Source organism: Augochlora pura, chromosome 5 (genome assembly GCF_028453695.1).
Source record: "Augochlora pura isolate Apur16 chromosome 5, APUR_v2.2.1, whole genome shotgun sequence".
In the NCBI taxonomy this organism is placed as follows: domain Eukaryota; kingdom Metazoa; phylum Arthropoda; class Insecta; order Hymenoptera; family Halictidae; genus Augochlora; species Augochlora pura.
In genome coordinates, this window is record NC_135776.1 from 21,186,605 (window position 1) to 21,199,157 (window position 12,553).

The window sequence follows — 12,553 nt, forward strand, 5'->3', positions numbered from 1 at the left end:
AAACGCGTACGTGTATATGTATTTACGTGTGCCATGTATCTATGTAGCAAGAGTATGTACTCCCTAAACCGGCAACTTACTTTCGGCTGCGCGAACAGAACCACCGACACACTGATTACGCCACGGCGGCTTAATTGATTCCAGACCAATCTAGAGATCCCCCGGATGTCGATGCTACTTTTTGAACTTTATTTCCTTTATTTTCCTTTCCTCCTCTCCGCCGCCACAGGTCCCTCATCCTTTCCCTTTGACTCTCGATCTTCCCCGATTCTCCTCGATCCTTCCAGATCCCCTTTTCTCCACCTAGGATTCCAGACCCGGCAATTTTGTCCCCGACAACGATTTTTGCTTTCGTCGATGCAATCGAGCCGCGCTCGTAAATCCACCTGAGAAACAGATCGCACTTAACGGCCCTCGCGCCACTGCACTGCGTCGCGAAAATCTCGTGGAGCTTGCAATCGTCGGTCCGTTCATTGCCGGAAGACTTTCGCGTTGCGAGGTTCACAGAGATTCCGAAAAAATCAGATTACTTCGAGTCAAAATACAATCAACTAGCTGCTCTCCTTTTCGGTAAAAGAAACTCCTTTTTTGTAAAAGCAATTTTCCATCTAATTCGATTTGTTTGATATTTCCGCGACAAAATTAAAATTTGCATAAAAATCCGCAGTTCAATTACGACCAATAACTTATCGCGTTATGCACATGCCAGTTCAAATTCTTGATGTAAAGTCGTTTGCACTAACAGAAGTTGCTACTTTCATTTCTCTGTGCTCAGCTTTCTAACATTTTTCGCAGCTGTTTTGAAACTTCCGCTCGTCCGTCATCTTTATGGAGCAGCGTCCAACGAGCATCAGAAAAACATGTTTTAAATAGTCGTCTCGTTTATCAAGGCATCCGACGATACGATGAAGATCAAATCTTATTTCGAATAGTTGTCGAGGTTCCGATCGTTCTTTCTCCGAGAAATCTGTTCGACAATTATCACAAATTGTTATTCACGGTCGCGGGAAGCTAAGAAAGCGAGAGGGCGGAGACCGGTAACGTCGGCAGGATCAAACAGGCGGCCGAAGCGATAAATCAAAAAGTTTCCCCGTAGATTTAAGAAGCTCGAGGGTGTATCCCGCATAATTCTATTCGTCTGCTCAATCTCTCGGATATATTGTGGTATTTCGAAGCCGTTGCAGCTGTTACTTCTTGTTTCGTCCGCGAGTCTAGCTGGCGCGATTTAAGCTCAGCCGTGTTACGAGCTGCTCGAGAGAGCTTGCTTTCCGCTAAGCATGGCCGGAAAGGGGTAAAGATTCGATGGAAACGACAGCAGATCTATCTCCTTGGCCGAGAGGGGACACTAGGAACTAGGGTGTGACCGGCGGCGTACGTCATTACGATACGCAGCATAGATGAATCGCAGAATCCCATTTCTAGGCTTCGCACAGTGATTCGAGTAATGGAGAAAAATCAAAAAATCAATTTCTTTTTTCATTCTTTTTATAACATAATTTATTACGTAACCTTGTTAATGATATCACACTAGTGTCACCGGCAAATTGCGACAGGTTTGCCACGCGATACCACGTTGCTGTCACCAAACTCTTTACTATTGTAAAGAAAATCTGCTTTACCTCAAACGAAGGAGAGGCTATAAAAGAGCATGGAAGTAGGAGAGCAGGGGAAGCGAGAAAGGGAAAGAAGGCAAAGAGAAGAAGAAAAATAGAGAGGAGAAAAAGGAAATTTGAAGATTTGAAGATTTGAAGATTTGAAGATTTGAAGATTTGAAGATTTGAAGATTCGGAGAAAGGAGAGAAAGAGGAAAAAGAAAACGAAAAAGAGAAGAGAATAAAGAAATATGGAGATTTACAGATTGCTTGTTTCACGCTAGCGAAGAATGACGCCGAAGCCAAGACAGAGTACACGAAGATTGGGTTTCCGCAATGAAATTATTTGCCGCTGGATATGTACCCAATATTGGTCTCCCGCACAATGTAAATATCGGAACGGTGCCTATCACGCTGGTGGGACCATTCCGTATAGTGTATAGCGTATAGCATTCAATGAAACAAGTTTGCCTTTGTCCGACAATTACGATGAAACAATGAAGCGTCCCGATCCTTTAGACCGCCTCGTTCGGCAGCTGCCACCTTCTGCACAGTATCCACACCAGCTATTGCCTTTCCGGACCTTCATCTCGCTCCTACTAGAACAGAACTAATATCGAACTTCGCCGATAATAAAAACAGCATCGTTATCCAACATCGCCGATCTATATCGATACAAGACTATCGTAAGCGTTCCACCTAAACCTTAAACCTTCTCCATTCCTCCTGCTCTCGAAGTCAAAGGAGAAACTCGATCCAAGATGGTCTCTTTTACCAAAATTGCTTACCTTTTATAAAATTGTATCCGTGTTCGTCTACAGTTCCAGACAAACAAAACGATAACACATTTAATTAATTTGGCTTTCCGATACAGAAGGATTATATGAGCACTTTGAAAATTTTTATCGATAATCACCTCAATCATTCGTTTCCACCGGCCAATGCACCGGAAAGATGCAACTGTCGTATCGCAGCGTTGGCTCGTTACGCGGTCGCGTTAGGAACCGCGATTATTATATCGCGGTGGGTTCAGCCAATCATTCGTAGGATGGCCGCAAGGTTCGTGATTTCGAGCAAACATTTGCCGTTAGCTGCATCGGCGAGGTGTACGTAGTACTACGTAGACGCGGCACGTGCACAGAAACATACACATAGGTGCGCAAAGAGACCGGCAGCACACCAATGGAAATAGGCGCACGGCGGACAGACAGCAGCCACGTCCACACGCGCTTGTGTATATAAATGTGTGTATATGTATATGTATTTGTATATGTATTTGTATATGTATATGTATATATATTGTATGTATGTATGTATGTATACGGAGGGATAAGCCCGAGAGCTTTGCGCGCGGCAAGAGTTCGGCCGCGCAATCCGCAGGCGGAATACTAACTCACCTAATACAATCAATTATTTCCCGCGGAACATTCTCTCCTTCTGTTTTACTTCCAGGTAGCGGCGCGGCATCGTCGACTCGCCTTCGTCCCTTTTCAACCCTTATCCACAAACCCCTTCTCGCGCGTGGCTCTCTTTTATGTACGCGACCGCACCAACGCTCTCGCGAACGTGCACGCTCACCGAAACAGAATCGAGTGTGGAACGTGAAACGAGGAGCCAGGGCAGCCAGGAGCGACGAACTATAGGGAGGGTAGGGTCCGTCGTCTCTGGGACCGGAGTTATACCCAACGCCGTGGATATATGTTTACGTTCGTCGAACAAATTATACTCGGTGCTCGTAGGCGGACCGCGATCGCCGCGGACATTCTACTTGTATGTTGCGCGTGCGTTTCCACGTGTGCGGACGCTTAGCCTTCTCCGGCATTATTGCCGCCGTTTCCAAGCGTCGCTACAGAATCGTCGAGTATGCTTCTTCTTCGTGTAAGAGACGACACCCTGCTAGAATTCATTCGGTGCGATATCGCCGTTGGTGTCTCTGGTTTGAGCGCATTGTTCTAGATTGGGAATGTAGGTCACTTCCGGATCGTTGTTCTACAATTAACGACCTATCTCGAAAGGTGCATTGATGCGATCGAAATTACCATTGAAAATCAAATATTCATCTTCGAACTATTACCTGGGGAAACTTTCGAGTGACATTGGATCTTCCTATTGATTTAGACGCAATTACTATTGATTTGCGCGACGCAGAGATCTTTCGAGGCATTCGCCTGGCAAGAAGAGTCATCGATCCAGAGACACCTCGAATCCCGAATACGAAAAGTAAGGGATAACAAATTCGGACAGCTAATTCCAGATCTCGCGGGAGCCCGGAATATCGAACACGTTGGTCCAACATGCTCGACTTTCTGAACGGTTCAAACATATCCTGTCGATCTCGGCGTCTTTTCTAATTGAATGGCAACTCGAGTCCGTAGACTACTGTTGGGGCAGCCTTGAATTCTCATCGTAGGACTGTCAAATGGGAGAGCGTAAACAAACGGAGAAAACTGTAAACGTTAGAGATCGTTGGAGACGGTGACTGCAAGAGAAACATGGAAAGAAGCGGAACAAGCGAAAGAAACAGAAAAAATGGAAAGGAGTGGAAGGACGTAGGAGATGTAGGAGATGTAGGAGATGTAAGAGAAGCAGAAGAAGCAGGAGGAAGAAGACGAAGTAGCTGGGGCGATCGATCAGGTCGCAAGTTTCCTCGAAACGGGCAAAAGATTCCGCGGGGGATGAAAAGGGCCGGAGGGATGTGGTCTGTCGGTATTCGATGCCCATACACATCCAACCAGGTGTAGAGAGGCATGAAGCAAGCCGTAAGTAAGCCGTAAGCCGTAGCAGGCCGTGGGGGCTGGCTCTGACTGGCAGGTTTCTTCATCGGAGAAGCCACCGGAAATGATGCTTCCTTCCTCTGTACAGGGGATATATTGTCGCGGCGCGCACTGCGGGACGTATCCTCGGCCTCGTCAATAAATCTGCCATCGACGAAAATATACTTTAAATATGAAACAGTCAGGCGCAAGGCCCCGATCCCCATCGAGATGACTCCCGACAGCAACATGCCGAGAACATGCCTCGGCGTACCCTCGGCCCGGCTTCCTGACTTCCTCGAATCCGACGACGACGGCGACGACGGCGGCGGCGGCGGCGATGCTGCTTTTTTCTGCAACTTTCGTAACGACGCGACGCGTTCCGGAACTTCGCCATCGTTCGCATACACCGGTCATGATACCTGCACGAACCTCGTGTGTCCGACGTTTTTACTCCAAGTTGGATAGATCGGTCGATTGTCAAACACGAATTGGTTTACAAACCGAGATCATCCGACGACGGAAACAGCTTCCTGAGTAATATTCCGAACTTGGCGATACCGCGGTCCAATGGGACATTTTAATATATGGTTAACCCCGTGCACTGTAACAAGTCAGGCTCGATATGAGGATTTCACGAGATATAAGAGGAAGAGAGAGATATAAAACGTTTTCTTTGGTAAAAGAATACTGAATAGAATTTCAATTATAGATGAACATTATTTGAAAGAAATGTAGAAATTGTAATCGATTACTGTTATCATTTTTCAGCCACTTAGTGGCCACTTTTTTTGAAAATTTCATAGCGATAGTCCACCCGGAAGATTCCAAATCTCTATGCATTTTTATGCTTGCTAGAATGCGAAGTTCCACCCTCGCGCATTAAATAATCACTATTTTCCAGATTTCCACAGTTTGAGAGTTTCCAAGAAGATACCAACGTTGCACAACATTCTAGCATTGTACAATGCTACCTTTGATATAATATTTTGGTAGATTTTCTTGCCTTTCGCTTCTTTTCAATGTCTCTTTTAGACTCTGGGTAAATGAAATTTTAAGTACGACATTTTTTAATGATTGAAAAGAAAATTCAAATTATTTTGTCAAATTTAAAAAAAGTCATTGCGTCTTTAAAGTTGTACGAACATTCCTGCGAGTCACTACAGTTTTTGAAGGAAAACACATGCATCGTGGTAGTCGGACTGCGTTAACCGCGACAATGCCGATCGCGAAAGATTTCCAGGGAACGTAACGGCTAACCATTCCGTGCAACTCTGTAATCGAGTGGTAACTTGGCATCGAGGCGGAACACGAGGAGTGTTATGATATTTATGAATGTATAGATAGGAAATTGACAGATGTCAATTTATTGTTGAGACCGGTGTGTGGCGCGAGCGCCATACGTTGAAAATACGACGCGAAGAGAACTGTATGCCACACAATTGCGTTTCCGCCTATTTCCCTGCGCTACTGCGCCATCTCTGACTTCCATACCCTCTGTGAATTCTCAAAAGGATACTACCTTTCGCCTACTTTTGTACCGAACATATCGGGTCGTCCTCCGAGATACATAGAAATGCAAGGTAGGACACGGAATATCCAGACCGGCTACCGCTCAAAATTCGATATCTCATGGAAAAATCGGATTTTAAAAAGTATCCACTGGATTTCTAGAAAATATCCTTCCACCTTACCATCTTCTTTAAAAGGAGCTGAACACTTTACAAAAATCTGATAGAAAAACAGAGTAGCATTATCGTCGAGCTCGTCCTCCTTGCGCGGTCCTTTTTTATGTGATCGTTTTTTGTACGAAATTTATTTAAATTAATTGGTTCCTCAAGATCTGTTCCAATTAACGAATTAAACGACGCAAACTTGGACAAAATTTGTCCGCTGCGCAAAGAATCTCGTTCCAATTGTATGCTTTCTCTGGGATCGCTATCGAACTCTAGCGCCACGGCTTTCTATTGTAGGAGCAGAGCGCGCAGTAAACGGTAAATGTACGATGCACACTGCACATTGCTCATTGCACATGCCTAGGCGGAACGGCGAAGTCTGCACCTACATATGCATGGAGGCTCGGAGGCCTGGAGGTCGGCATCGGCAGCCGTGACGACGGCTGCGCTTCGTTATCAGAAACGAATGCCAATTATACTTTAACCAAACTGCGAGTCCAATTTGTGAGTCGGCTGCTGGAGTGGCCTCAAACTTCGGACGAAGGGGCCTCTCCTCTACGTAGGCCAAGCGTGCTGTAGTGCCTATACTTGCTTCGCCACCAAAATAACAAGAATGTCTCGGCCATTCGCTCCCAGACCTAACTCCGGCTCGTTCTCCACAGTCTCGAGACGAGCAATGAGGCGTGCGCCGCCCCTAAGGATTCAATTGAACACATTTATACCAGTTATTTCTATGTAGGTGTACCTATATGTATGTAGACGGAACACGACCTTCCCTCCGTGACCCTCCACCCAATCTCTGCCCGGTTCGCATACATGTAGGCGTACGCAGGCGGCCGTCTTAACGCGTTATGCGATTTTCGATGGCAGAAATTGCTCACACTTTATTCGAAATCGCGAGATTAGTTTACGAACTTTACTGCTCTGTTAAATCTCATTAAAAAAGCTAGGGTCACGGATGGAGGCCTCTCCGCGCGTAAGTTCAAAGTCTAAAGCATGAAGACGCTAAGCAATGTTCAATCACGAAAGAAGTCCCTGGCGACGGTTTGGCTCGCTCGCTCACCAATACGTGCACCAACGTTATCGCGACGTCTCTTATCGACTCGCAGAAGAGCGCATAAACAATAGATGCCCGACACTGACGGCACTGCCGGCAGTTCATCGGGCCGATTGCGATACCGTGCACGTAGTCGCGCATGGAAGCACGGATATTCGTCAGAGGCGAGTACAACGCGCGAGCTCGAGCCCGACGCTCGACGCCCGACACCCACGCGTTAGAAAGAGTCGACGTATGAAGATTGAAAATGGATTTTCGAAACGCAATTTCCCAGCGAGAAAATGTATAGAGAGAGAGAGAGAGAGAGAGAGAGAGAGAGGGAGGGAGGGAGGGAGGGAGAGAGAGAGAGAACGTGTGCACACGAGCGGGTCCGGCCATGCGTGTTCCCGGCTCGTACGTTGAATATTAACAAAAATAATCCAGCCCCGCAACAGCCACACCATCGCGTCGCGTCGCGTCGCGTCGCGCAACTCCGATCCTCATTTGCGCGGAGGCCGGTCTTTCAACGGGCGAAGCCTCGTTCCAGCCGTTTTCAGCCGCGGTCGGTCCGTAATTCCTACGGTACTTTTCGAAACGGTCCCGCAAAGCGGAGCCAGATAATTCGAAACGAACAGCGGGATTGTCGCCGCTACGATTAAAATGTAATTCGATCGCATAATTTCGTTTGCACTCGCGTGGTACACGCTGGAAATCAGTTTTACCACGGCGAGAACATTCTCGTTACCGTACTGACGAAAACATTCACGTAGGCTCGCGATGCCATGCGAGATCGCTATTATAAAAGAACAAATTATAGCTGGACGTGAAACCAAGAGTCGATTACCGCGCATTTAGATTGCTTTCTGGCATGATTACTGCATTATACTAAATTCGTTCACATTTAAACAATTGAGACAGTGCCGTGTTGCACGAAGTCCGTAGATCGTAGAATAGCGTAGAGTGTACGTAACGAAGCGGCCATTGAAAATGTCTTATGACACGACGAAAGCCCTTTGTCACGTATACGAAACACGGTCCCCGTCTGTCAGCTACACGATCATTTCCAATCATTTTCGGGCACAGTTCGCACACACCGATTGAAAATCGATGAAACATATCGTCGAGTGGGAGCGATCGAATCGCGGCTCGATCGCATTGGCCCATCGTCGTGTCAAAATTGCGGATGAAATTTCGGTAAAAAGGAAAAAAAGACAAAACGAACGGAACAAATGGAACACGAGTAACCTACATTTACAAATATTCGATATCTCCAACGGTTCCTACAGAAATCAGACGGGAAGGAGGAGAAAGTGGAAAAATCAGCGAAAGGTTGCTCGGATTGTTTAGCGAGTTTATCAACCCGTAGGAAAATTAGGTTAGACTGATGCGTATCAGATCAACGAAATTTATCGCAGCGTTGTAACGATAATTACGTAGCAACGCGTTAATAGGTATTATCGTGAGCAGCACAGCGTCACGTGCAGCCATTAATGAAATCCTACGTGAGAAAGGTTTCGATCAGCGAATCGCTTTTAATTACGTTGTCATTCTCTTCAATTTACAACCGGCAAATAACATTTTCAACGCCGATTCCCCGCTAATTCTGTTTCGCCGAAACTTGCGCGAGAACCCGGAATCGCATCGCACGCGACCCCTCGCCCACCGCGAGATTAACATTCTCTGTTCGTTTATCTGTACGCTGCATTACATACGATCGACCACCTTGCGACTCGTCGCGTGGTAATCAAGGTGCTAAGAAAAATACAACGTTTCGGATTTATTTCCGTTCCCGGGTAAACGGACGATATTCCTACGGCTCGTACTGCGATCTACCGTATATAATAATACAAGATAGAGCGTCTGCCGGTAGATAACGTGCTAATCGTTTCTGCTGCGCGTCGAACGACGAGTAGAACAGACAGATCGGTTCATTTCGGTGCGAATGGCTGTTAAAATTTCATTTTTATACGAGGCGGCAGGGCGGCGTATCGGCGATATGTTCAAGTTCCAGCGAATCGAAAAAAATGAAACAAAAATCGCTTCGGGAGGCTCGATAACGAATAAAAAGTCTGAGCCGCCTGAAATTCCCATTTGTGAAAATATACAGTGGCGGTGGAGGAGGATGAGGAGGAGGAGGAGACGGTGGGAAGCAGGGAGGGAAAAGGACGCGCGCAGTCGATCGCGCGCCGCGGTACCCGTCCAGGCAGATTTCAACCCTCCGGGGCCGCGGCAGCTAACCTCAGCTAGAGCCGATTAACGACGCAATTTATCAAAAAATAAAAGCATGCTTTCAAGTTGATATTTCGGGACACATGGCGCCGCTACGCTACGACCGTGGAGCAAGTTCTGGATCGAATAGCCTTCGTTTTTACCGAACGGTATAGTTACTGCGTTTTCGAAGGCTCGTTTACTCCGTCGACCAGGTTAATACTGTTCGATCCGATTCGATCCGCTTATCCTTTCTACACTGATTAACGATTTTCCTACAACCGTTGACGGGAAACTGGTTGATATCATATCTACGTCTCGTAAGCTACGGATAAAATCGTGCTGTGGAAAAAAAAGAGAGGAAACGTAGGCGTAATTGCTAAGATATTCTGATCCATGTCGGTAGCAATTAGAAACGTATCCGTAATCAATATAGAGTAGTGAAACCAGTAACTGCGGGGTTGTAAATTACGGTGAATTTCGTTTATTTTCAAGCATGTTTCATCAAACTAATTATTTATTTGTCAAAATGAAGCATGTAGAAAACGGAAGTTCTTCAAATACCAGAAAAATTATTTTAATTTTTTAGTAGCGAAAACTGAAGACCGCTAACAGAGCTCAATAATTCACTCCACTGTACGTTTTATAACGAATGTAACGAAGTCTGTTTACATTGCAATATTTCGGTTCATTCCTCCCGATCGAAAGAACTTTATAATTGGTAAGCTGAACAGATCAAAAATTGACAAGAAAGAATTCCAGATTTCTTTCAGATAATAGCCTGTATACCTATTGATGTAGGGTGTTTCATTATCTCCAACGTTCCCCCGTATTTCCTGGGCAAGCATGCTTCCCAATCTGGTGCATCGTTCATGTTCCCTGCGTCGTGTGCTCGCACTGCTTCCAATTTAGATTCGATCAGCTGTCGCAAGAACGCCAAAAGACGACAGAACACGATATCCTCGTCAACGAAACTAAACTCGTACTTAGAACATAAGCGTACTTCCCCAGGTGGTGCGGGAAAATGTTCGACATCATGAAACATCCTAGCAACATTGCTAGGATTACAGACTATTTCTTAAACCCAATTTAAAACTGCCTTCTCCCAATTTTTTAATTGTCCAGCTGACCATTTAAAAGATCCATTCGATCGAACTTTTCAATGACCGGAACATGAACAGACTATTTTTATGGAAACATATTTCAGTAATCGAGAAACCTCATTCTACTACATTAAAGTAATAAACTTTTTTTAAATATGATCGTTTGGAGGTTTTAACATATCGTACACATCATTTTGAATAGATACGAATCGGTGACCTCTTTTAATATTGTCCATTGGCGTCCGCGCATCCTGCGACGACCGCGACAATAAGTGCTGCACCATGCCGAGCCGCGAAAACCTCGAATCTCTGATTAAATATCAGATTGCTGTCGACAGATTAATTTGATATTCGTTCGCTGGTTCGGCGGGTTTCCCGAGAGCACTCGACCCGCGTGGTTGGTTGGCGGGCGATCGATGGGATTTCTTGGTCGATTCAAAGACGCGACCAATGGAAATTGCCGGAAGCAATGTCAGACAATATTTCGCTCGTTAAGGTCCACACAACGATAGCAGCGAGAGGGCAGGAGGTATTAAAAGTGAGTCACGCTGGCCGAACTTATCTCATTAGAACAGCTTGTAAAGCCAATCTCCGCTGTGCTCCCGAACCGACCCTGGATTACGCGCCACTTTCGAAGATGATTGGGAGTTCGGTCCTGTCTCTACCATAATCGGAGCCGTTCCTTCTCAGGAAAAGCAGAACAAAGTCAGGGAGAAATGCACAGAATACATACACAATTACCATTCGTGTGTAGACGACAACTTTCGTAGGATTACGAAATTGAATTCGAATTGATTTATTACAGTGCAACGGCGCGCCACATGGTTGCAAACTAATATAAAACGTTTTAAAAACCAATGGACCACATTAAAAATTTCTAGCGTAGGTTTACAAAGTATAGGACTGCATAACAATGGAAGAGAATATTTCATCTTTTAATACTCTGACGGTGGTTCTTTGGTTTCCAAATAACAGATATTCCCACAGTACGTGGTTAACGTCCTGTGTTTCATGGTCACATTGGCATTTGGGGGTCGTTTGTAATACCAGTGCCCTGTCTTAACTTCGGAAACGCGGGAGAACAATTAGATATGTATCAGAATATTAAATAGTGTCCCCAGGGGAAGGGTCGGATTAATTGGGTGATCAATTTTAAGGAATCCCGCAAATCGCCTTCCACGGGGAAGCAATTTGGCGGGGGTGGAACCGATCGATAGGAAAACGCCGACAATTTTGCCCTGTTCATTTTTCGGCCGTTCTCGAATCATTATGATGATGAGTCGAGCGACCGCGCGCGGCGTTACGCGGCTCGGCGTAGGCGCACGATTACCAACTACATCAAACCGGCCCGCGAATATTGAAATATGCTAAGGGAACCGACCCATACACCGCCACCTGTTCCCTTAATGCACTCATATGTATGTGTAGGATATTCTAATGCGATTTCCAATTCATACTACATCGACGCGCGACCAAAGAGGACAGACGAGGTCCGATGCGAGGAAGAGATCGAGCAAAATATTAACGCGATAGAAACAAGGAGAACCGCCACGGCATCTCCGTCTCTTCGGATCGTCGAGACTCGTTCGAACCGGTCGAAAGCCTCCACAAAAGAGGAATCGAATAGCTCCGATAGATCAAATTTTTATTAGCTGCTCCGCGAGTCTTCGGACGGCTAAAAGTTACCGCGGGATATTAAATTACTTGGCTGCCCCTTGCTGATAGTTCCGAGCCCGCGAACAAACTTGTGGAACCATGTTTTTTTCAAGTTTCGTACACTTTAAAGAGTAGACAGGTACGATGTATACAGGATCCTGCCCTGTAGGGTAGGATGGGCTTCAGAGGCGTGTAAAAAATATTTCCTGCGGTTCTTTATTAATTTATTGTATATGGTTCAAAAGTAGACAATTTTATCTCTAATTTAAGCTAAACAGCATTAAAAAATATTCACGGGACCACAACTAAAAATTATTTCAAAATTTCCCTCTAGATGGAGCCACCTGCCATGGAGGGTAGGATTGGCTTCCGAGGCGCGTAACAATGTTCTCCGCGTTTCTTTATTAATTTAATCTATACGGTTGAAAAGTAGACAAGTATTAATCAAACTTTTGATCCCAGGCAGCTTAAATTGAAGCTGAAAGTGTCTACTTTAAGACCCTGGAAGGTACATTGCCCTACAATGGCC